We start from the raw sequence: 26,773 nt of genomic DNA on the forward strand, positions 1-26,773 counted from the left end.
TTTCTTCATGCAACGCATGTCTTCAACTCTGGCCAGGTTTCACTTTCATACACCATCACATTGTGTACACATGTGGCACTATATTTTAGTGCCCCGGTTGTGATGGCCAAGGCCAAGAGGTGATTTGGCTGTGGGTGGAGGGATACAAAGAAATAAGCAACTAGAATGCAATTCCACAATTCCCTTTTTTTCTCGATCTCTTTTTCATCCGGAAAGCATGGGGTGAGCACGTGTTATTTTCCCTTTCTGTAAACGAGAGGGGGAGGGCATCCGCTTTCTCTCAGCACCAGTAAAGGTTATCTAGTTTTAATTGTGGAAGGTAGGTATCATTTGTAAATTGTTTTTTGTAAAATATTGTAATATTTTCTTGTAAAAAAATACATAGTTCATTATATTTCTCATATAAATTGCAACCTGAGTTGTGTGTTTTGGTGTCTGCCTTAAATGTCTGCAATAAAGAACAAAGCAGGCCTGAAGACGAAGAAGGTTCCAGCTGGAATGCCACCAGAGTGAAGATGTCATCTTGAAAGGATGAAGCAGCCACACATCCACATCCAACATCTCAGGTATGATTTTCCTCTAGATACTCACACCCTAACCACTGGCCCATCTTCACATCATCATGGGACCGTTTCTAAGACATTTAGTTTAACATGTGAGTTGGTCACACGCCAGTGACCGGATGATCGTGTTATAAATGGTTGCTGTTAATCCAGGATTGTTCCTCACATAGGAACAAAGACGACCACGGATTAAAAGAAATTTAAAAGTAAAAAATGGCAGATCAGTATGCACGCACGCACAAGCGCAAACACAAAAAAAATTCACTCAGAACCTTCAAAACCTGGAAAAAAATCTGTTGGACTTACGAAGAAAAAAAAGTTACATACAAAAGATCGATTCAGAATTAATAAAAAAAAAAAGTGTACCCTTCCTACATCCACACAGAACAACCCTTAATAACATGAGAAAAAAGAGTATTGAAAAAAAAAAAAGTGAAAAATGTGTCCCTGTACGGGGGGGGGGGGAGAGACAAAAAAATGTCTCTCTAATGAATGCAAAAAGATATATACAGTTAAAGCCGAAATTATTGGCACCCTTTCGATTTTTGTGTTTTTTGGAGAAAAAAACATTTTTTCACTAATTATTTTTATGAACATTTAAATCGACCCTCTACAGATATCCTGAAACACTTTTAGTTTATTATAAAATGTTCAAAATAAATATTATTAATGATAACAAAAAACAGACGAATTCAAATTTATTGGCACCAATGATTTTTATCATAGAATTCACGATATTTTATGCAAAATAATACTTGTTTATTATGATTTGGGTATTGCATAATCTTCTAGAACGTTCCAAAGCCTTCTATAAATAACGTGCATTAGTCAATCCTTCACTTTATCAATAACACCAGACTGCAAAGATGGCTAAAAATAAGGAACACAATTTCGATATTAGACAGAAAATAGTGGATGCACACATGAAAGGTAGTGAATACAAATCCATTTCTAAACGTTTTGAAGTTCTTGTGTCAACAGTGAGAAACATTATCAAGAAGTATGGTGTTTTCAATACGATTCAAAACTTGACGGGTCCAGGCCATAAAAAGAAACTTTCTCCAAGAACTGTACGACAAGTCATTCGAGAAGTGGAAAAGGACCTGAAAAGTAGTCCAACAATTGAGCGATCAAGGTATTGAAATTTCTGTTTCGACATTGAGGAGGGCACTGAAGTCACACGGGATTCAAGGGTACTGGTCAAGGAAGACTCCTATCCTCTCGAAGAAACATGTTAAAGCCCGCTTAGAGTTTGCATGGGAGTTTATTGACAAAGATTCAACCTTTTGGGGTTCAGTTTTATGGTCAGTAGAGACTAAAATTGAACTTTTTGGCAGCAGAGATGTGTCATTTGTGTGGCGGAAGAAAGGAGAAGCCTTCAACCAAAGAATAGTCCCTATGGTGAAGTATGGTGGAGGAAACCGTATGGTTTGGGGTTGCTTTTCGGCCAATGGCACTGGAAAACTTGTCACTGTGGATGGCATCATGAGGCAAGATAAATACATTAAAATATTGACTGAAAATCTGAAACCTTCTGCAGAAGCCTTTTGTCTTGGAACCAACTGGGTCTTCCACCAGGACGATGATTCAAAACATACGGCGAAATCTGTGAAGAAATGGCTTTTGGATAATGAAATAAACGTCCTGAAGTGGCCAAATCAAAGTCCGGACTTGAATCCAATGGAAAACTTGTGGGCTGTGGTGAAGGCGAACGTGAAAAGAAGGAAACCAAGGAACCTGAGGGAATTAGAAGATGTCGCCAAGAAAGAATGGCTTAATTTTTCTTGTTTATGAGTGTAAGAATTTAGTAATGTCATATAGAAAACGTCTGGAAGTTGTTATTAAAAACAAAGGCTTTGCAAGTGGCTATTGATAAAGGGTGCCAATAAATTTGAATTTGTCTTTTTTGTTATCATTAATAATATTTATTTTGGATATTTTATAATAAACTAAAAGTGTTTCAGGAGATCTGTAGATGGTCGATATAAATGTTCATCAACACTTTAATAAAAATAATTTGTGAAAAAATGTTTTTTTTCCTCCCAAAAAACGTAAAAATTGAAAAGGTGCCAATAATTTCGGCTTTAACTGTATATATATATATATATATATATATATATATATATATATATATATATATATATATATATAGCTTAGTGTGTTAGAAGAAAAGACTGAGCTCAATTCTATAGGAGGAGACTTATCTGGACAATATAAAGCTCAACAAGTATCATTAGAGCTTATATAGGAGAACAATAGGAATGGGAAATGAATTCATAAAAACTATATATTGGTGGATATAGATTGGTTCATTTATTCAATAAGGGAATACAGACAATTAGTTGGGGGATAGAAGGGACTCTTTATGCTTCTCATCAGAAGAGTAGAGAAGATGCTAGGTAACATAGTGGGGATGCGGCGTCTAGCATGGGGTTCATTAGGAATGAAATAGATCAATTAAAATTATAGATGATGTTGGGGGAGTTTTATCGAATTCTAAATAAAGGAGGAGCGTATTATATAGAGTGTAATGTAGAAAGGTGTATAGGTCTTTATCATAGTCTTAAATGTGTGTAGTATATGTTTTAAGGCTTAAGTGGAGGTATAGTGTGGATGGGTGGTAATTCTATTTATCGGTATGTAAGATGTCTATTATCTATGCAGGGGTATTTTATTGACAGATGCAACCGAGACGACAACAGCACTATGAAGTGGTGTATAATTTTGGGAGGGGTATTGTGGTGATGATTTAAGGCGAAAGGGCGAGTGGGTGTATTCTAAGCAGGGTTGAACAAGAGGAATTACATGGGGCGTCCTGTTCCACTTATAAAAATAATTAGTATTTGTAATTATTAAAACCTCTTTAAGAAATATTAAAGTTGATCACTGTCTGGGAAATATAAACTAAAAAACAGTCAACTAGTATTTATGCAACGTTCAGGATTTTGCTCGTTTGAACTCTCTCGCCTGTTTACTGTATGCACCCGAATTTTATAGGTTGTTAAATTTTCTTAAAATTTAAAAAATCCCAAGTGTGAAAAATGCACCTGAAGAAGGTTGGGGGTTACATCGACCAAAACATTGTGAATATAACAACCAAGATGGCAATAATAATCCGGATAATACAAATATTAAATCCATATTATAAATATTTCATTGAATATGGATCCATTGCTTTTACCCATACCTGGAGGAATGGATAAAGGTGCTGATTAGTAGTTATAAGTGACAGACTTATACAAGTTAAATACTAAGAGTAACATGATAATTAATACTTTGCTACTTTGACACCTTGAGTCTTTCGTATCTGTACAAACCCCAATGAGTGTTAATACAGAGGAGGTTAGCGCTTTTGTCGTTTACCAGAATCTGTAGGTAAGCGTCGCTTAGGTCGATCTTAGAAAAAAACTTGCCGCCATTTAATTTCGTAAACACTTCTTCTTGACTAGGTAATGGATAGTGAAAATCTTCTAAGGACCCGTTGAGTCCGGTTGCAAAGTCTGCGCAAACACGAATTTCTCCAGACCTTTTCTTTACATAAACTGCAGGAGCAGCCCACTCACTATATTCAATTTTAGTCAGTATACTGATGCTTTCTAATCTGTCTAGTTCCTGATTTATTTCGTTCAGGGAAGCGAATGGGACATTAGGTTTCTTTTTAAACATCGGTTGTGTGGCAGGTTTCAACTTAAAATCTGCGGCCATTTTTGTACATCTCCCCAGGCCAGGAGTAAATACATTTGTGAATTCTTTTTTAAAACAAGTTATAAGTTTCTCCGTTTTTGCTGAGCGGGTATCTATTTTCTTGCAGAATGTGGATATAGGAAGATCCCAGAGACGAAACTCCTCCATGCTGTCAGAACCAAACAGGTTCTCACTATCTTTTAGTATATACAATCTTAGGTTTTTTTTTTGTTTTACCCCGTAAAGTGACGTTTGTAATTAATTCACTTTCAAAATGAATTTTTTTACCATTAACGGCCGTCACCGTTCTGATAGTTTTTAACATAGTCGGCTTTCGTAATTTTTTCCACGTTTTGAGATTTATAATTGAGAGATCCGATCCACTGTCTAATTGGAATTTAATAGCCTTGACGAAAATGTTAACCGTTACATATTTGCGTAGATTTTCATCTATGACGTCCTTAGTTCTGGTTTGACGTACACGGCTTCTATTCTGAGTTTTCCTACAGTGCGAACTTTTATGACCGATCTTATTGCATAAATGGCATCTTTTTGTTAAAAATGGGCAATCCCTTAGCCAATGTATTCCACCACATCTGAAAGAAGCGCTCGGTGCTTTTAGTTTTTCTGAGTTTCGATGGTTAGTGTCTGTGTGCCATTTCGACGGTTTTTTCTTAGTTACTTTTTTTATATTCGCGATACCTGCTTCGATATTTCTTGCATCTTTTTTTTATAATTTCTACTTTTTGACAATCCTCAGTCAATTTTTGAAGTATTAAGTTCGGTTCATTTTCTAATTTTGTAAGGACTCTGCGCCTGATTTCCGCATCTTTTCCCAAGGTTAACCCTTGCGCAAACACAAGACATTTAAAATTGTCTGCTGTTAGTTCAGACAACTTAAAGTCATCATAGTGTTTGTTCACTACAGCTGCGTAGGTGGCAAAATTGTCATTATCGTCTTTTATCACATTCAAACATCTCCAACGCGTATGGAAAAGAGACGTTTTCTGCGAGAAAAGTTCTGTTAACAAATTTACCGTCTCATTGAATGATAAATCTACTGTTTTCCAAGGCAAGATGTAATCCACGAATTTATCGTGCTCAGCCGTTTCCAATTTTCGTAGTAGAAGTCTGGTTTTCTTTTGATCAGACCAGTTGTTGAAGTCAATATTAAAAAAAATCTTCATAACGCCGAAAATACGCTGCAAATGATGTTTCCTCTTCCTTGTATTTAAAATTGTCTAACGCGGTCCATATTGTATTCTGAGAAAATGCTGAATTGCTTTCCGCATTCACATTATTCTTAACAATTTGTTCGTAATTGACGTTCGGCTAACTGTTTTTGAACTTCCTTTTGCTGTTCCTCAGTTCATATTTGACATTCCGCTAACTGTTTTTGCAATTCCTTTTGCTGTTCCTCGAATCGTATTTGACGTTCAGTCCAGTGTTTTTCGGACTGTGACTGACGCTTTGCGGCATCGATATGCAACTTGCTCAAATGTTCCAACGCTACTTTCAATTCGTCCACTTTGCTTTGTCAGCATTAGCAATTTCAAAACGTTTGCTGAATTTTACAAAACCGTTTTACTCTTTCTTATTTCTACCTCCAGACAATAAAACGAAGAGAAAAAAACATAAATATATAAAAAGTTCATTGTCTAAAGAAAAAAAAATAAAGTGTATATTTTTCTCCAGAGAAAAAAATAATGACCGATTTTAGCAGCGAAAACCACAAGTACAGCGTAACAGCAGTAAGTGTCGGCAGTGTTACGGCTTGCAATATATCTATTATGGTTATGGCTTGCAATAAGCCACAAAGAAAACAGAACAACGGAATAGAGTTTAAACAATGGATTACTGGAACAACAACGTAAAAAGGTTACAACCGAAAAGAGTAGTAAACGTCACAGAGCAGGCGAGGGTCGCTCTGGTGTTTAATCCACACCTGGGATCAAAAGGTCTATGGTTTATATAATGGATAGAACAGTCCATTTGGAGGGTGATTCCTCCACAAAAGTATCATAACAAATTATTTTTTCGCTGTAAAAAAAGAACTACTTGATGAAATTAAGTGAATTTTTTTTTCGGAGAACTTCATTCCATAACGGATACGTACAGTTTAAACTTTTTTCGATATTTTCATTTTTGAATGTCTTGATTAAACTGTACAAGTACCAATTCAAGATAAAAAATTCTCAACTTCAAAAAGATACACCCGCAGAAGGTCGGAGGTAACATTAGCCGAAACGCTGTGAAAATAATAAACAGGATGAGAACAGTAGTCCGAATAATTCGAAAATTCCGAAAAAAAATTCTTGAGTTAAAGCTCACCATTTTATATTATGTTGGAGATAATATAAAAACAATTATTTTCTTGCAAAATTTAAAAGTTTCAAGTAAAGAAACTTTTCTTAAATCTTCTGTCTCAAGAAAAAGATTTCCACTTAGAATACATTATGTTCTTGATGTTCAAGCTACGATATTCAAAAGAATACATTATGTTCTTGATGTTCAAGCTACGATATTCGAAGGAATTAGGTAGAAAGATATATGAAAACTATAGAATCGATTCAACACTCAAGTCGTTGTGTTTCATCATTGTTATATGTTTCAAATGTCCTATGAGACCGATGCTTTGAAAGCACTCAGATTCGACAGTAAATCTCCGGCTGGATTATGATAGATTATATAACATTATGTTACAAAAGATATTCACATAAGCAAGATTAGAGAATATTCTCGAGATGATTCCATTCGATCTGTGTAATAAGGATTTAGAAAATACTACCAAGTCTGCTGCAAAGAAGATTGGTTCCCTCTATCGAGCTAGAAAACTTATCAGTCACGAACATTGTAACAATAGCAAAAACAGTACAATATTGACGGTTCCATTGTTTATTTATCCTTTATTTAAACATTATGAATTGCAATAACAATTGATATTACTATGTATCTCAAACTTCCTCTAGACACACTATGCTCCATAAATTCTTGAGACGTCCATTCTTGTGAATGCCTAGTTAGGAAAAAAGTTCGTTTTAAGACTACAGCTTCATTAAGGTGAATAGGTTTCTCTAGTATTCTTTTTACTAAAGTTAAATGTTTCGTGTTTTACAAGAGATATTCATCTTCTTTTCCAATGTCTTTTCATTTAGTGGAATGTTATAGTTTTAACTTGGCTAAAATGAGAGCTAATTAAAACGATTGGTGGAGTGATCTAAGTTAATGAACTGCGAAGACCAAATAACAGAATCTGATTTAAATCAACGCACCCTAACCCTAACCCTAACCCTAGTCATAAACACTGCATCAACATGCCCCACGACTTCTTTTGGCCAAGATATCAAAGCTTTGAAAGGATACGTTCTTCCATAAATCCACACCCCAAATAATTTTCCACATAACTGACCTCTTAGAAGACCATATAACAAGTAGAAAGTGACTTAGAGAGATTTGAGGATTAAAATCAAATGAAGTTGTTGCCAGCGTTTAAGTTATGCATTATGTATGATCTTACGTTTGACTTGAAATGATCTCCAATGTACTCTCTAGTTGTCAGTGCTCCTGGTTTTACTCTAACATTGATTGATGATGTAGCAGTAATTAACTCTATTTGCTATGTGGATAAATGTATTTTACTTTGGCAGAAGAGTTTTATTACAGCGATAAATTGGCTCAAGTGTGAACCAATCAAAACCTTCACCGACATAACAATCCTAATTATTGAACCTCTTTAGATCTAGAATACCGAATCAAATCTAAAGTCTGCTCTCCAAACTTCCAACATCAAGATGTCAAATCTTTGAAAGGACACATTCCTTCATATCTTCACACACACACACGATAACTTACCAGTTGTTCTTGTTTATAACTAACATTCCACGGTTGGACCATGAATAAAAGGGATTACATGTTATAGAGGAGTACGTCATTACGCATTGTTTATGTCTTCTGGCTCAAAAGCTTTACTAACGCTTATAGCGACCCTTAACCCACTTAGTAATGTTACCTGTCAAGATCTAATCGGACCCTTTTTTATTTTAGACTGACAAACTAAGAGCGATGACTTAGATTTTTATTTTTCAGATTCTTTTCAACACTTTATTTCAACTAAGTTTCCAAATTTACGGCCTCACCACTTATTTCATATTCAGGACATATTCTATGTAAACCAATCCTCAAAGGTACGACTATTTTGATCAGAGTAAACCTTAGAGTGAATAATAGAAGACTGTCCTCACACTCCCTAAAGTTTCCAAATTAGAGGCCTCACAACCGGATGTAGTTGAATGTCATCTCCATTACATCAAATCAAGATTGGATCCTGGTTTTATTAATGTTAGGTGAAAACTAGCAAGCAATGGCGTTGCGTTTCTGGGGCAACATTTGAAGTGACGTCATATTTCTAGTCTTTATGGCAAACTAATTCCTTGTGTTAAGCCACAAAAGTTCACAGAGCTTTAAAGATGCATTCGTCTTCATCCATAGCTAACTTTTAGACAAAGCTTTCAGCTTGAAGCGAATATCCAAACATGATACATGAAAATCAAAGGGTTTGTCAACCTCAGAGAATTTCACCAAATCTTAATTGCTGCCTGTCAACTGGATTTTGAAACCGCTGCAAACATTCCCTGCAAGGAAAGAAGGTTTTCCCCAAAGAGAGCGCACCTGTTTGCTGAATCATTTAGAAAAAGTCACCTAGAAAGAATCTGTAGCAGAGCTATTTTCTTTTGTGCTAAATTATTCTCACTCGTGAAGTGATCAATACGTTGTCTGGCCAGTGGGAGACACATCTGCTAAACCTTTCTCCCATACTTTCTGTAGAGTCCATGTTTAAACGTCAAGGTGATAAGATGTTTCTCTCTCAACCTCACCCACGATTTGATGAAAGACCCAAACTCATTTTTCTAGTACAAGCATATCTACAGACTATGTAGACAATTTTATATCCTTGTCTACATAACTTTTCCCCGGTCATGTCTGTTGCGTTGATAAATTGTATGAATAAAATTGATTTGAATCGTAGAATTTTTTTTCTCCTTTTAATCAAAACTATGGTAACCCGTTTTTCTTCACACCCCACGTTTAAACGTCTAGTCATGATTTGGACTAGAGATGAAATGAGACTCAACCTTTTTTGTGCATTACATAAATGTCAACGAACTCAACCTATTTTGTTTTCATAATTCTTTCTCGACCATTCTCGTGTGCTGATGAAACGGTTTGAATAAAATGGATTCATACTGTAGAAGAAGTTTGTAACCAAACTATGGTAAACCGTTGTTCTTCGTATCCCACAATACCAGAAAAGATGGATATCTACGCAGCAATCTTTTCCTCTTCATCTCTACTCATCGTTTATATTAATCAGTTAATATCGAAACCTGTTTGATCAATAATTAAAACATTATAATAAAAAATTCGTATTATTTGGATTATTCGGACGACTGCTTTTATCTTGTACGTTATTCCCTCAACGTTTCAGCCGCTGTAACCTCCGACCTTCTTCAGGTGTCAAACTTGGGAATCCGTACAAAATTATAGCATAACTGATATAATGTTAAGTAATAATCAGTTCTAAGTGACAATCTTCTGGAGATTGAAGGTTCAATCTCCAGTGCCAGTGATACTAAGAATGCAATTAAGACTTACTTACGATCATGACTGATGGAACGAGAACAATCTACTTCTATGGATCTTAGATACAAAAGGGTAAATATATTGATAACAGAGAAATCTATACTGGTGTATATAAATTCATTGATCGATTCAAAACAAAGGAATTCAATATAGTATGTAGGGATTATGAAAGCTCTTTATGCCAGGCATTTCAAAGCCTAATGCTTCTCATCAGAAGAGGAAGGGAAGTGCAAGGTGACAAGCTAAGGATGCAACGTATAGGTATATTAGGGGATTTTGTATAGGTTGAATATATTAGAGGGAGAGAGAGGGTTGTCTAGATTAAATAATTATGGCACTTTAAATATGTTAGAAAGGAGCTTTAGTAGTATTGGGTGATAGAAGATGGGGTACGATTTAGGGAGTAGTTACTATATGTTATGAGATTTCATTAACTAATTAATTAATTAATTAATCAATTAGGGTTCAATGAGAGTGACATGTGCCGCTCTATACGAGTAAAATAAAGAATAAATGTTAAAAAGAAAAAAATGTGTGGGAGAATAATACTAAAAAAATAGAAAGAGAGGATGCATAAAAAATAAGGTGAACTAAAAAATAGAATTTGTAGACGAAAAATGAAAAGTGTTACTGACTAGTGTTAAGATGCTGCTATGTATGAACGGGATAATAAGGCGGGTTTGGTACAGACGGGATATATTCTAGTAAAGGCAAAAAAAGTATCGATAGGGTTAAGGTTAGGGTTAAGGTTAGGATAAAAGTATAGAAAAATGCAAAGGAAAAAAAACTGATGAGAAAAAGTACGACAATCATAGTAGTAATAATAATAATAGTAATAGTTATAATAACAATAATAATATTATCAATAAGTGTAAGGATTAGTAATAATAATAGTAATAACTATAACAACAATAATAAAATAATGATAATAAAGAAAGTGATGATAAGGTCCTCAGAATATAAAGAATAGATAAGGAATAAAATTAAACTAGTGCTAAAAATAGACTTATAATAAGATGAGAAAGGATAACGCTATATAAGAGAGAGGTGCGGGTATGATGAGGGGGGGGGTCAACGGAATGAACGAGGAGAATGATGAGAGAAAAAATAGATTTAAATTAATGGAGAAGATGGGTACTCATATGCAATAAAGGAAAAGTATAGAAAGTTGAAAACATGCCAATAAGTGCGGGAAGAGATTTGGGTCATGTTAAAGGATGGGTCTCGATGTAGTCATCCCAGGGCGTCAAGAGAGATAGGTTAGCAATCGAATAGATCAGTCTTTAATTTGATGTATACATATCAATATGCATATGCGGGGAGGGAAAAACGTTCTGAAGTATTTGGTGATAGAGCGTTCATCTGATTGTACATGTTAGCCATGTGAGAGGATGGTATAGGGTTTGTTCATAAAAGTACTGAACTTGCGGCCATAGAGTGAGATCATCTTCTTGTACTATATATTTCTTTTATTGATATTATCCGGGGTTCAGCGATAGGGTATATATATTGTTACGATCATGGTTCACGTTGAGACTACGTAAGGCGCTCACGTAACAAAAACAACAACAACAACAAAAAATTTAAAAAAGTCTTCTGGGTTCGATATATTTTGCCGAACAAGAGGGGATGGAGGAGTTTCTTTCAAAACCCAGAAAATATAGAACAAACGAACGAACAACTTATGAAAGTAACACAACATAAACATAAGTGTTAAAGTTTAAATTAATTTTATTACAAACAAAAAAAAAAACAGACTATGAGGGGGGAAGGTGAGATTAAACAAAGGAAAAAACAAATCGTGAGGATGGAGGTGTCTTATGCTAATATCTATGGAAAATCTATAATATAAATCTCACCTGTCTGTTTAAATGTATGTATGTATGTATGTATGCTGTATGCATGCATGTATGTATGTATGTATGTATGTATGTATGTATGTATGTATGCTGCATGCATGCATGCATGCATGTATGTATGTATGTATGTACGGTGGTCAAGATCTGGTGTTGACGTGTATTAAAAGTACACAGATGTCTTAGCGTCATACTGTGCTTCTCCCAGACAAATCAACCCCACGTGCACGTCGTGGCCACCACCACGCAGACAGGGCTCTGATGAACAGTGAGTATCCTGTGGCGTATAACTGGACTGCCATTGCCTTGTGGGCAAAGGTTCTTTTAACCAAAGGCTAAGGGTGAGGTAACCCTGACAGAAACCTCCAGAGGAGCTTAGACCCTGTAAGCTGCGGCATACATGACCCACCGGCGTGTGGAATATGCTCTGGTGGCCAGCAACCTAAGTCCCAGTCATGGATCAAATGGCATGATGGGTGGAGAGGGATCCGTAAGCCGTGGTGAAGGCAACCTCCCTAGGAGAAGGAAAACTCTGATATAAAACCTGCAGCAACTGCTGCATCCAATGATGTTGACCTGTCTCTTCTTTTTGGTTCAATGTGGCAGTTGTTCAGAGAGTAAGATTGTCTCGGTGCAAAGTCTTTCCTTACTATAAAATAGCTTCAAGCACGTGCATTACTTGATATGTAATGGAATACTCATTTTACCATCAGTGTTTATCTCGATAACAAAAAGGCTGGCTGTAGCTTAAAACGGCCAGCAGACATTCAATGAGGACTGATGTGGATATGGGTGTCAATGGAAATAAAGGCTCTGGAACATCCAAGTTCTGGTCCGGCAGGTGTTCAGGGCACCACAACCTGGACCCGGTCATCAGCAGATGTGCAAGATGTAGAAGGTTCATAGAAGTGACCGTCTGGGACGTGCTGTGGGTGGCGCTCATGTCTGCCTCCCTTGAGCCAGAGATGTATTAAGTAATGGTAATACTCGAGAACGAGTTTGCTGTCATCATGTATGCCTGAAAGCTTTGACAGAGGCGACGGATTTTCACAAGATCGGTATCGTTTTAAAGCTCGACCCTTCGGACGACAAATATCGAAAAATTGGCTACAAACATTAATTTCTTCACCCTCAACTGGGCCCTGTTCTACAGGGATGGGTCGCTTTTTTTGCTGATATTTTTGAAAGTCATTCCTTCTTTTCGATTGACTAGCCTTAATTTAAACTTTCGTCACTTCCGGTTTGGCGATAGATACAACAGCAAAGACGTCACGTTTTTTTTTTTTTTTTTCATGTTCGTGGCGGTTCGGGTTCGAGTGTGCCTACCTGCCTGCCTGTCTACTACCACATTTTATTTTTTTTGTATTTTTTTTTTTTTTGGCTCAACACATACCTCCAAACACCTGGGCAACGCCGGCACCCAGGCTAGTATGTCAATAAATGAAAATTTCAAAACACAAACATAACAAAAGCAAAATATCAACTCACCGAGACAGACTGAGAGAAAGCAAGGGGCAGATAATTCCTTGTCCTTTGTGAGGTTTTTTACCCATTTGTATGCACAGCATTTCTGTTCATTTCAGTCAGCTCTTTTTGCGGATTCAATTGTTCATAACATTCATACCAATTGTGGTATCTCTGTAGTCAATTTATCCAGTTTCATATGCATATTTGTTCGCCTTGTTCCATCGTGTTTACAAGCGTGTTCTGGGCACATTGTCGCTATTATCTCCTTCGACGGATTTCGCCTTTCGAATTCATCAATCAAATCTCGCTTGATGAAAGCAGTTTTCTCAACAACACGATCTCATATAGAGACCAGTCGAACAGTCGAACACTGACATTTTTGCAAGTTGTGTGTTTCTTTTGGTTATTTCGTTAATCTCCATCGTTTCGTTCAGTTTTTCATACTCTTGAAATAAGGTCACCTCGTTTTCTTTTTCACTGTTCAGATGGGATTTCTTCGCTACCCGTTAGCCATGGCGGTTTGCCGAGGAGTCTCTATCAGAAATATGTTTTTTTTGTTTTCTCCATCCCCCCCTCTCTCTCTCTCTCTCTCTCTCTCTCTCTCTCTCTCTCTCTTCATCTGTATTTTGCTTGCGTTTCCTTTTTTTCCTTTGTTCATTTTTGGCGCTAAGCACCCGGAACCAAAAGGGGTCGGGTGGTGCATGGTGCACTGACCATGTCAAATCGTTGACTCATCCTTAAGGGGTGGAGGAGTGTTGATATCTCCTATCATCGCTTTTCCATACACTCTCTCTTTCTCTCTCTTCGATCTCTCTCTCTCTCTCTCTCTCTCTTCCTCCCTCCCTCTCTCTCTGTTCTTTTGCTTCGGTAATAATTAAAACAAAAAAAAAGCAAGATATATTCTCCGTCACTTAAAAAAAGTGAAATTTAAAATTTTATTTTTGAAACACATAATCGAACGTGGCGATTATATATATATATATATATATATATATATATATATATATATATATATATATATATATATATATATATATATATAATCGCCACGTTCGATTATGTGTTTCAAAAATAAAATTTTAAATTTCACTTTTTTTAAGTGACGGAGAATATATCTTGCTTTTTTTTTGTTTTAATTATTACCGAAGCAAAAGAACATATATATAAGTGAAAATGTCTGTCTGTCTGTTTGTGTACATTTCACTACGCAATAACTCTGTCAATTTTAAGTCTACAGATTCGAAATTTGATATACAGGGTACTGAGATGTGGGAAAATCTACGTGACTGGTTTTTGGCCAGAAATTGGGCGATTAAGGGGTCAAAGTTCAATGATTTGACCTTTGAGAACTCTACCAAACTCCTTCGACAATTTTGGGTCTAAACACTTGAAATTTTAGATATACGTTCAGTGGACATGGATCTAACTAAATAACCTGACTTGAGCCCAAAACAACAAATTTTAAGAGGCCGTAATAGGGGTAAAAGTTAAAAAAAAATTGACCACGTTTTTTTTCTTTTTTTTTTGCTCAACATACATCTCCAAATACCCGGGCAACGCCGGGCACCCATGCTAGTCTATCTATATATCTATCAAAGTGTGTGTGTGTGTGTGTGTGTGTGTGTGAACATTTCCCTACACAATAACTCTGTCAATACTCAGTCAACAGACTCGAAATTTGATATAAAGGGTACTGAGATTGGGAAAATCTTTGTAATCCGTTTTCGGCCAGGAATTTAGCCATTAAGGGGTCAAAGTTCAACGATTTGACCTTTGAGAACTCCTCCGACAATTTTGGTAATAAGCAATTGGAATTTTAGATATAGGTTTTTTCGACATGGATCTAGCTTAATAACTTGATTTGAACCCCAAACAATAAATTTTAAGGGGTCATAATAGGGGTCAAAGTTTAAAAAATTGACCGCTTTATTTTATTATTTTATTTATTTTTTTTTTGCTTAACATACACCTCCAAATACCCGGGCAACGCCGGGGATTAGAGCCCAAAACAATAAATGTTAAGGGGTCATAATAGGGGTCAAAGTTAAAAAAATTTACCGTTTTTTTTTTAATTTTGCTCAGCATACACCTCCAAACACCCGAGCAACGCCGGGCCGAAATGCTAGTATATATATATATATATATATATATATATATATATATATATATATATATATATATATATATATATATATATATATATATATATATATATAGTAAGTTATGAAATCATATTTATGGCAGTTACGCTATACAGAGGTTTATCTGTAGGCTAAAATTCATGAAATTCATATTACCGGGTTTTTTGAAATATACAAGTGATGTTTAGTTGGTTGGTTGTTTTTGTTTTACAGCATATCAACCTTTTTCAGGTTATTTAATGCCGAATCTAGTGATTTTGAGGAACGATTTTTTAATAGAGTATATTTGTTTTTAAGTCGGATTCTATTTAACCCATAGTTGGGACCCTAACAGGTACTACCACTCCGGGTCAGAGTGGACCTGGGAACAATGGCAATTAAAGGGTGGCTCCACACTCACCAAGGCCCGCAAGCTGGGGCCTCACCATCATATATAGTTTTAGGTCATATCAAAAGTGATGTTTAGTATAACTAGCTAACGAATCAGATTCTTTATTGTTAGTACATAGCTCTACACATATATTGAGCACTGTTGAATTAAATGATGAAAATCTATACATAAAATATTTTATCACCTTATAACACACACGCGCGCACGTACACGCACACGCACGCACAGACACACACACACACACATATATATCCACAAAAAATATTATAATGAGATATACTTAATGTATCTATTTTCAGTATTTACTTAAACAGTACCCAATGAGTAGAGCTAGGTAGTGATAACAACAAAATATATATTTCTTAATAATCATTTCATCTTTATCCTTTATTTCTATTTCCCCTTTCCTTTTCTCTCTCTTTTAATTATTTACATCATTTCCCTCCTCCCGCTACCATCTTCATCATTTGATTACATTATTCACCTTAGTGATGTCATCTATTTTCAAGTGAACTAACAAGCAAGCCCGATCATTAAAGTCTAGGCGTCATTGGTCGTCTACCTAAAACATCATAAACGATCTGTACGTCCTATTCTCTCTCTCTCTCTCTCTCTCTCTCTCTCTCTCTCTCTCTCTCTCGTTTGATGGATGATGTCACAAAATTATGATGTCAACAAGTGTACACGGTTATCTCCCATCGCTTTGTTTTTAGAAATAATGTGATCCATTTTATTACCTTTTATTATCTTTTATCTTTTCTTATATTTTCTTATATTTTATTATCTTTTATTATCTTTTATTACCTTTTATTATCTTTTATTACATTTTATTATCTTTTATTATATTTTATTATCTTTTATTACATCTTATTATCTTTTATTATATTTTATTATCTTTTATTATCTTTTATTATATTTTATTATCTTTTATTATATTTTATTATCTTTTGTCTTTTATTATCTTTTATCACCTTTTATCTTTTATTATCTTTTATTATATTTTATTATCTTTTATTATATTTTATTATCTTTTGTCTTTTATTATCTTTTATTATCTTTTATTATATTTTATTATCTTTTATTATATTTTATTATCTTTTGTCTTTTATTATCTTTTATCTTTTATTACCTTTTATTATCTTTTATTATGTTTTATTATCTTTTATTATATTTTATTATGTTTTATTATCTTTTATTATCTTTTATTATCTTTTATTATCTTTTATTACATTTTATTATCTTTTATTATATTTTATTATATTTTATTATCTTTTGTCTTTTATTATCTTTTATCTTTTATTACCTTTTATCTTTTATTATCTTTTATTATCTTTTATTATTATTTATTATGTTTTATTATCTTTTAATGTCTTTTATTATCTTTTATTATCTTTTATTATTGTTGTGGTTGCAAGGTTGAACAATAATTAGTAAGGAAATACAATGAAGACGCAAACAACAAGATAACGCAATAATAAGTGTATTAAAGAAAAGGTATATTTACAATATGTACAAATGACGGTGTCGAGTCAGAGAGTCTTGGTGGGAGGACATGTACGCTCTTCGGCGTCACTTCTGGTGGCATTTGAGTAAGACACACCAAGGCCAACCTAGGCTTGCTATTTATAGTGTTATGTTATTCGCATATGCAAATAAGTGGTTGCCACCACAACACCCCCCTCCCAAGATTTGAAGTCACACAGATTTCAACATCTTTTTCTTTTTGGGTTTACCATTAATGGTTCATTCACTTTTCTTTTCCTACCTGATCTTCGGGGTTCAGGTGCATTTTGAGGCGGTTCCAAATTAAAAGATTCGTATATGATATCTATGGTGTCCTCCTCTTCGACTGTTGTATCATCATCATCTTGGATATGACGTTTTTTTATCTGATTTAGGTGCCTTTTATGTATATTCTGTGGACCTTTAATCATGTATGTACAATCACCAATGCGTTTATCCACTACTCCACATTCCCAGTAAGATGTGTTATTTCTGTAGCACTTAAAATATACTCGATCTCTCGAGTTATATTTCTTTCTTCTCGTGTGTGTAGTGTTTCGGATAATTGCCTGCCTTGGCAATAGTTTGTCAAACGCTGATTTTACCTTTCTGGCAAACATTAGATCAGCTGGTGATATGTTTGATGGTGTACTAGGATGTGGTGTAATCCTATATACTTGCAAGAATTGTTGCAAAGCTTTTTCTGTTGGTGTTCCAATCGATTTCTTTAACGCTCGTTTTAGCGTGTCCACGAACCTTTCCGCGAGGCCGTTCGACCTTGGATGATACAGCGGAGTCGTGATGTGCTTCACTCGGAACGTGTCGCAAAATTCCTTAAACTCTGCGGATGTGAACTGCGTTCCGTTGTCAGTGACCAGTGTGTCTGGTACACCGAATCTTGCAAACAACTCGTGTAGGAACCCTATTGAGTTGTTCGTTGTTGGATTCCTGCAACGCATTACCTCCGGCCATTTTGTGAAACTATCCACTACAATTAAATAATAGTTTTCACCTACTGGACCAGCGAAGTCCATGTGGATTCTCGACCATGGTTGGTCGGTTTTCGGCCAAGGTTTGTGTACTATAGGTGGAGATTTTGCCGCTAACTGGCATCTTTTACATTTATCAATTGTTGTTGCTATGTCAGTGTCCATGTTACGCCAGTACACGTAGCTTCTCATTAACGACTTCATTCGATTTATCCCCGGATGTCCTGTGTGGAAATCTCTTAACATCCTATTCTGCAATGTTTTGGGTATTACCACTCTCTCGCTGTACAGTAACACATCGTCACATATGGAGAAAACTTCCTGCACCTTTGTGTCCGTTATAATTTTCTCTTTTATGTCCTTTATATATTCGTCTTTCTCGGCTTCCCTTTTAATGTCCGACAAAGTTACGGGTAGTTCCTTAATGATGTTTGCTACCATATTTTTTACTTCAACATTTGTCCGAATTGCTGCAATGACTGATTCTTCCAGATTGTGTTTCTGCGGTATAAGTCTTGACAGTCCATCCGCATGGCAAATCTTTTTTGATGCTAGATGTTGTAGCTGGAAATCGTAATTAAGTAGTATTGTATCCCAGCGCAGCAATCTATTTGCGGTGTATACCGGCAATCCTTTTTTTGATCCATAGATCGTGACTAACGGTTTATGGTCGGTTTCAAGTATGAATTGTCTACCATATAAATATCGGTGAAATTTAGTCACGGCAAAGATTATGCTCAACGCTTCTTTTTCGATTTGTGAATATGCCCTTTCGGCTGGTATCAGCATTCTCGAAGCGTGCGCTATTGGTTTTCTAGACCCATCCGGCATAATATGTTGAATGCATGCTCCTAAGCCGTAGGAGCTAGCGTCACTAGCGACGACTATTTTTAAGTTTGTGTCAAAGTGCGTTAAGAATAATTCGGATGTTAGTGCGCTCTTTATTTTGTCAAAAGCGGTTTGACATTCTTGCGTCCAGTTCCACGGTGTATCCTTTTTAAGCAGATTATTTAAGGGGGCTCGCAAGTTATGCATTCCTTCAATAAAAGATTGGTAATAATTTGCGAGTCCTAAGAAACTCTGCAAGGTTGTTACATTATCGGGTGCTGGCATATTTTTTATTGCCGCAGATCTGTCCGGGTCTGGACGTCGTCCATGTTTGTTTATTATGTGTCCAAGATACTTAATCTCGCTCATACAAAAGTCACATTTACTTTCTTTTACTTTAAAACGGAATTCTTGTATTCGAGTAAATACTTGTTTCAAATGTTCCTTATGTTCTTCTAGGGATTTGCTCCTGACAACAATGTCGTCCAGGTATGCACATGCGCACTCAATACCACTTAGCATGGTGTCCATCGCTTGCTGAAAGATGGCAGGCGCTACTTTGATGCCAAAAGGCAATCGGTTGTATTTGTATAATCCCTTATGCGTATTGATACATAGTATTTTTGAGCAATTCTCCTCGACCGGTATTTGCAAATACGCGTCGCTCAATCTTGGAGAAGATATTACCCCCATTCAACTTCGTGAATATTTACTCTGGGCTTGGTAGGGGGTAATGGTGATCTTTTAATAGGGAGTTGACCCCGGTCGAAAGTCTGCGCACACTCTAACTTCGTCATTCTTTTTCTTTACGTATACGGTGGGGGCTGCCCACTCGCTGTGTTCTGTTTTTGATAGAATTCCCGTCTGTTCCAATCTATTTAATTCTTTATCAATCTTTTCCAACCCAGCGAACGGAACATTTCGCTTTTTTCTAAAAATTGGGCTGGCGTTTTCTTTAAGTTCAAACGAGGCCTTGAATTTATTGCAGCGACCTAAGTTAGTCGTGAATGCCTCAGGAAATAATTCTTTTAAATCGTCTTTTATATTTACTGTTGTTGGAGAAGAACATTCTAATTTTTTACAGAATGTATTGATTGGCTTATCCCATAGTCCGAATTTCTCAATTAAATTTATTCCAAACAGATTTTCACTATTTTTTAGTACGAATATTTTTAATTTCTTCGAAATCCCTTTCAATTTTATCGGGAGGAAAACTTCTCCTTCAAATTTTATACCACCACCAGTTACCGTCCGGGCTGCTTTTCATCATGGCCAGTTTTCCCAACTTTTTCCACGTATTACGGTTTATTATAGAAACATCGGAGCCGGAGTCGAGTTGTAACTTTATTGATGTTTTAAATATTTCCACTTTTACGTATTTTCGCCGATCTTTGTCTAATTTTGTATTTGATTTTGTTTGCTGTACTCTCTTTCTGGTGTAATCTTTATATCTGCAGCAATCGCTTTTGTGTCCCACCTTCTTACAAATGTAGCATTTTTTCTTCTTATAAGGACAATCTGATTCCCAATGCTTTTCTGCACATCTCTTACAGTTATATCTAGGAAGAGGCTTGTTATATTCTGTACTATATTTATGGTTATTATCTTTGGAATATCCCGTTCCATTGCTTTTCTTTGTAAAGTTCTTGGTTGGTGCGTATGGTTTTCTAACTTTTCTTACATATGCCACTCCGGATTCTTCTATATTTTTTTAATCCTTTTTTTTTTAATGGCCCTTTCACAGTCCTCTGCTAGTTTCTGGAGGGTTAAATCTTGCTCAGATTCCAGCTTAGACAACACTCGTCTGCGTATTTCTGCATTTTTCGTGGAAACTAACCCTTGAGCGAAGATTAGACATTTAAAATCTTCTACCGTTAGTTCTGCAAGCTTAAAATTATCGCAGATTTATTGACAACTGATGCGTATGTCAAATAATCTTGGTTGTCCATCTTTCTTAGATTCATGCACAGCCATCTTTTATGAAAAAGAGATATATTTGGATTAAATAATTCTTTTAGTAATTTTACAGCTTCCATGAACTCTAATTCCGCAGTTTTTTTTAGGTAATATGTAATCTACGAATTTGCTGTGTTCTTTTGTACCCAATTTTCTGAGTAAGAGACTCACTTTCTGACTATTTGGCCAATTTTTACAGTTCAGTTGAAAAGCATCCTCGTATCTTGTGTAGTATGCTTCAAAATTCTTCTCTTCCTCAGGCACATAATGAAATGTGTCCATGCTATTAAAAATAGTTGTATGGGAGAAATTAACACTATCGACATTTTCTCGATTACTCTTTAGTAGTTCCAGTGTTTTCGCAAAACGTTCCTCTTGTCTTTCTTCATATTCCAATTGTAGTTTCTTATGCCTTTCTTCCTGTTCCAATTGTAGTTTCTTATGCCTTTCTTCCTGTTCCAATTGGAGTTTTTTCTGCTTTAATTGCGCCATTTTCTGCTTTTCTTCTTGTTCCTGCTGCCATTTCAATAATCTGTCCTCTCTCTTTTCCTCGCGGTCAGCCTGTGCCTGTATTTGTGTTTGCAAAAACTCATTTTGTGTAGCTTGTCTGCGTTCATCCCGCTCAGCCTGTGCTTGTAAAAATTGCATGAACATTTTTGATAAGTCTTCCATGTTTTTTTTTGTTTTTTCTTTTAGTGTGTAGTTAAAAAAAATATTGTACCATGTACCATATACACCGGTTTGGGTTACAACAAAAAAGCAAATTGCTGTAAGCTCCTGTTTTCAATAATAATATCGCTGCTTGCAATAATATATTCTTTTTGCGAGTCACGCTGCAAAAAAAAAAATAAATAAAACAGGTTTATCTGGAATCACGAAATGGAATTGACTTTCCGTTTTTAGGCACTTACTAATAAGTAACTCTTTCCACAAAATAAAAGTTTGGGTTTATTTTTTTTTTTTTTAATCGAGTCACAATTGAATAAATGTATGCAGTACATTTAGTTCTTTGAGTTTTTTTTTCTCTAGTATTTTAGTAATTAAAATACCTCTTAAATTGAGATTACCTTTTTTTCCCCGTGACGTTTTACTTTATTATCCGTTATTCAGTGACAACTTCAAGAAAAAAAAATCCTTTCCTTGAATTTTAGTTTTAGCTGTGGTATTTCCTTTTAGTACCGACGTCAACCAAAACATTAATTAAAAAGTCCTTTAGTTGTTGTTTTGTTTACGGAGAACAGTAATTAGAATCCACTGGTGAACTTTTTCCGTAGGTTACTTCCTTGCTTTTCGTAATACGGGTCTGACCTGTCGTTTTTGCAACAGAACAAAGTTCGCTTTTCGTTTGCAAGTTGGTCCTTTAGTAAGATTTGTCGTGTAGCGACAAACAAAAATTCACTTTTACATTCGTTTGCAAGTCGGATTCCCAGAAAACGGCGTAAATTGTCGCTTTTCCCACGTTAGAGGTTTTTTTTTTCACTTGAGTTGAAACTTCTCTTTAGCGTAAAATCCGTTTGCTCGTCAACACTTTGCATTCCCTAAAAAAATGGTCAACCTTTGCGTTGTACTTTTTTTTTTTAAATAGTTCTTCGTAAAACTGTTATATTTGACGCTTCATATCTCGTCGCCAACTGTTGTGGTTGCAAGGTTGAACAATAATTAGTAAGGAAATACAATGAAGACGCAAACAACAAGATAACGCAATAATAAGTGTATTAAAGAAAAGGTATATTTACAATATGTAAAAATGACGGTGTCGAGTCAGAGAGTCTTGGTGGGAGGACATGTACGCTCTTCAGCGTCACTTCTGGTGGCATTTGAGTAAGGCCAACCTAGGCTTGCCATTTATAGTGTTATGTTATTCGCATATGCAAATAAGTGGTTGCCACCACAACAATTATCTTTTATTATCTTTTATTATCTTTTATTATGTTTTATTATGTTTTATTATCTTTTCTTATCTTTTATAATCTTTTATAATGTTTTATTATCTTTTATTATCTTTTATCTTTTATTATCTTTTATTATCTTTTATAATGTTTTATTATATTTTATTATCTTTTCTTATCTTTTATTATCTTTTATTACCTTTTATTATCTTTTATTATGTTTTATTATGTTTTATTATCTTTTATTATGTTTTATCTTTTATAATGTTTTATTATCTTTTATTATCTTTTATTATCTTTTACTATCTTTTATTATGTTTTATTATGTTTTATTATCTTTTATTATCTGTAATCATCTTTTATCTTTTATTATGTTTATTATCTTTTATTATCTTTTATTATCTTTTCTTATCTTTTATTATCTTTTATCATCTTTTATTAACTTTTATTATGTTTTATTATCTTTTATTATCTTTTATTATCTTTTATTATCTTTTATTGTCTTTTATCTTTTATTATATTTTATTATATTTTATTATCTTTTATTATCTTTTATTATGTTTTATTATGTTTTATTATCTTTTATCTTTTATTATCGTTTATTATCTTTTATTATATTTTATTATCTTTTATTATCTTTTATTATGTTTTATTATCTTTCATTATCTTTTATCTTTTATTATCTTTTATAATCTTTTATTGTCCTTTATCTTTTATTATATTTTATTATCTTTTATTATCTTTTATTATGTTTTATTATGTTTTATTATCTTTTATCTTTTATTATATTTTATTATCTTTTATTATGTTTAAACTTTTATTATGTTTCATTATGTTTTATTATCTTTTAACTTTTACTATATTTTATTATCTTTTATTATCTTTTATTATTTTTTATTATCTTTCATTATATTTTATCTTTTATAATCTTTTAATATCTTTTATTGTCTTTTATTATCTTTTATTACCTTTATTATCTTTTATCTTTTATTATCTTTTATTATCTTTTATTATCTTTACTCTTTTATTATATTTTATTATATTTTATTATCTTTTATTATGTTTTATTATCTTTTATTATCTTTTATTATCTTTTATTATGTTTTATTATCTTTTATTATGTTTTATTATGTTTTATTATCTGTTATTATGTTTTATTGTATTTTATTATCTTTTATTATGTTTTATTATCTTTTATTATGTTTTATTATCTTTTATTATCTTTTATCTTTTATTATATTTTATTATATTTTATTATCTTTTATTATTTTTTATCTTTTATAATCTTTTATTATCTTTTATTATATTTTATTATGTTTTATTATCTTTATTATCTTTTATCTTTTATTATATTTTATTATATTTTATTATCTTTCATTATCTTTTATTATATTTTATTATCTTTTATTATCTTTTATAATCTTTTATTATCTTTTATTATATTTTATTATATTTTATCTTTTATCTTTTATTATCTTTTATTATCTTTCATTATCTGTTATCTTTTACTATATTTTATTATCTTTTATTATCTTTTATTATCTTTTATTATCTTTATTATCTTTTATCTTTTATTATCTTTTATTATCTTTTATTATATTTTATTATCTTTTTTTATCTTTCATTATATTGTATTATCTTTCATTATCTTTTATTATCTTTATTATCTTTTATCTTTTATTATCTTTTATTATCTTTTATTATATGTTATTATCTTTTATTATCTTTTATTATCTTTCATTATCTTTTATTATCTTTATTATCTTTTATCTTTTATTATCTTTTATTATATTTTATTATCTTTTATTATCTTTTATTATATTTTATTATCTTTTATTATCTTTTATTATCTTTTATAATCTTTTATTATCTTTCATTATCTTTTATCTTTTATAATCTTTTATTATCTTTTATTATCTTTTATCTTTTATTATATTTTATTATCTTTTATTATCTTTTATTATCTTTTATTATCTTTCATTATCTTTTATCTTTTATAATCTTTTATTATCTTTTATTATCTTTTATCTTTTATTATATTTTATTATCTTTTATTATCTTTTATTATCTTTTATTTCCTTTTATTATCTTTTATTATCTTTTATTATCTTTTATTATCTTTTATTATCTTTTATCTTTTATTATATTTTATTATATTTTATTATCTTTTATTATCTTTCATTATGTTTTATCTTTTATTATCTTTTATGTTTTATTATCTTTTATTAACTTTTATTATCTTTTATTTCTTTTTGTTTTAACTTTTATTATCTTTTATTATCTTTTATTATCTTTTATTTCCTTTTATTATCTTTTATTAGCTATTATTATCTTTTATTATCTTTTATTATGTTTTATTATCTTTTATTACTTTTTATTATCTTTTATTATCTTTTAGTATATTTTATTAACTTTTATTATGTTTTATTATCTTTTATCTTTTATTATCTTTTATATTTTTTTATCTTTTATTATCTTTTATAATCTTTTATTATCTTTTATCTGTTATTATCTTTTATTATCTTTTATTATACTTTATTATCTTTAATCTTTTATTATCTTTTATCTTTTATTATCTTTTATCTTTTATTATCTGTTATTATCTTTTATTATCGTTTATTATCTTTTATTATCTTTTATTATGTTTTATTATGTTTTATTATCTGTTATTATCTTTTATTATGTTTTATTGTTTTTTATTATTTTATCTTTTCTTATGTTTTATTATGTTTTATTATGTTTTATTATCTTTTATTATCTTTAATTATGTTTTATTATCTTTTATTATCTTTTATTATCTTTTATTATCTTTTAACATCTTTTATTATGTCTTATTATGTTTTATTATGTTTTATTATGTTTTATTATAATTTATTATGTTTTATTATGTTTTATTATGTTTTATTATCTTTTAATCTCTTTTATTATGTTTTATTTTCTTTTATGGTTTATTTTGTTTTATTATCTTTTATTATGTTTAGTTATCTTTTATTATGTTTTATTTTCTTTTATATTTTATTATATTTTATTATATTTTATTATCTTTTATTATATTTTATTATATTTTTTTATATTTTATTATATTGTATTATCTTTTATTATCTTTTATTATGTTTTATTATGTTTTATTATGTTTTATTATCTTTTATTATCTTTTATTATCTTTTATTATTTTTTATCTTTTATTATCTTTTATTATCTTTTATTATCTTTTATTATCTTTTATCTTTTATTATCTTTTATCTTTTATTATCTTTTATCTTTTATTATCTTTTTTATCTTTTATTATCTTTTTTTATCTTTTATTATCTTTTATCTTTTATTATCTTTTATTATCTTTTTTTATCTTTAATTACCTTTAATTATCTTTTATTATCTTTTTATCATCTTTTATTATCTTTTATTATCTTTTATTTTGTTTTATTTTCTTTTATTATCTTTTATTATATTTTATTACCATTTATTATCTTTTATTATCTTTTCTTATGTTTTCTTATCTTTTATTATGTTTTATTATCTTTTATTATGTTTAATTATCTTTTATTATCTTTTATCTTTTATTAATCTTATTATCGTTTATTATCTTTTATTATATTTTATCATCTTTTATTATCTTTTATTATCTTTTATTACCTTTTATTATCTTTTATTATGTTTTATTATGTGTTATTATGTTTTATTATCTTTGATTATGTTTGTTATCTTTGATTATGTTTTATTATGTTTTATTATTTTTTATTATCTTTTATTATCTTTTATTATCTTTTATTATCTTTTATTATCTTTTATTATCTTTTATTATTTTTTATTACATTTTATTATCTTAAAATTATAAAATTACATTTTATTATCTTTTATTATCTTTT

The 26,773-nt window shown here is 32.0% G+C and overlaps 1 protein-coding gene across 2 annotated transcripts in view; it reads right to left on the reverse strand.

Moving 5' to 3' along the window:
• The window catches only part of LOC145260531 (copine-8-like), a 390,924-nt gene that overhangs the window by 163,368 nt on the left and 200,783 nt on the right, over window positions 1–26,773 (reverse strand). The window lies entirely within an intron of this gene.

Source organism: Euprymna scolopes, chromosome 36 (genome assembly GCF_053919585.1).
Source record: "Euprymna scolopes isolate OS-2025 chromosome 36, ASM5391958v1, whole genome shotgun sequence".
In the NCBI taxonomy this organism is placed as follows: Eukaryota; Metazoa; Mollusca; class Cephalopoda; order Sepiida; family Sepiolidae; genus Euprymna; species Euprymna scolopes.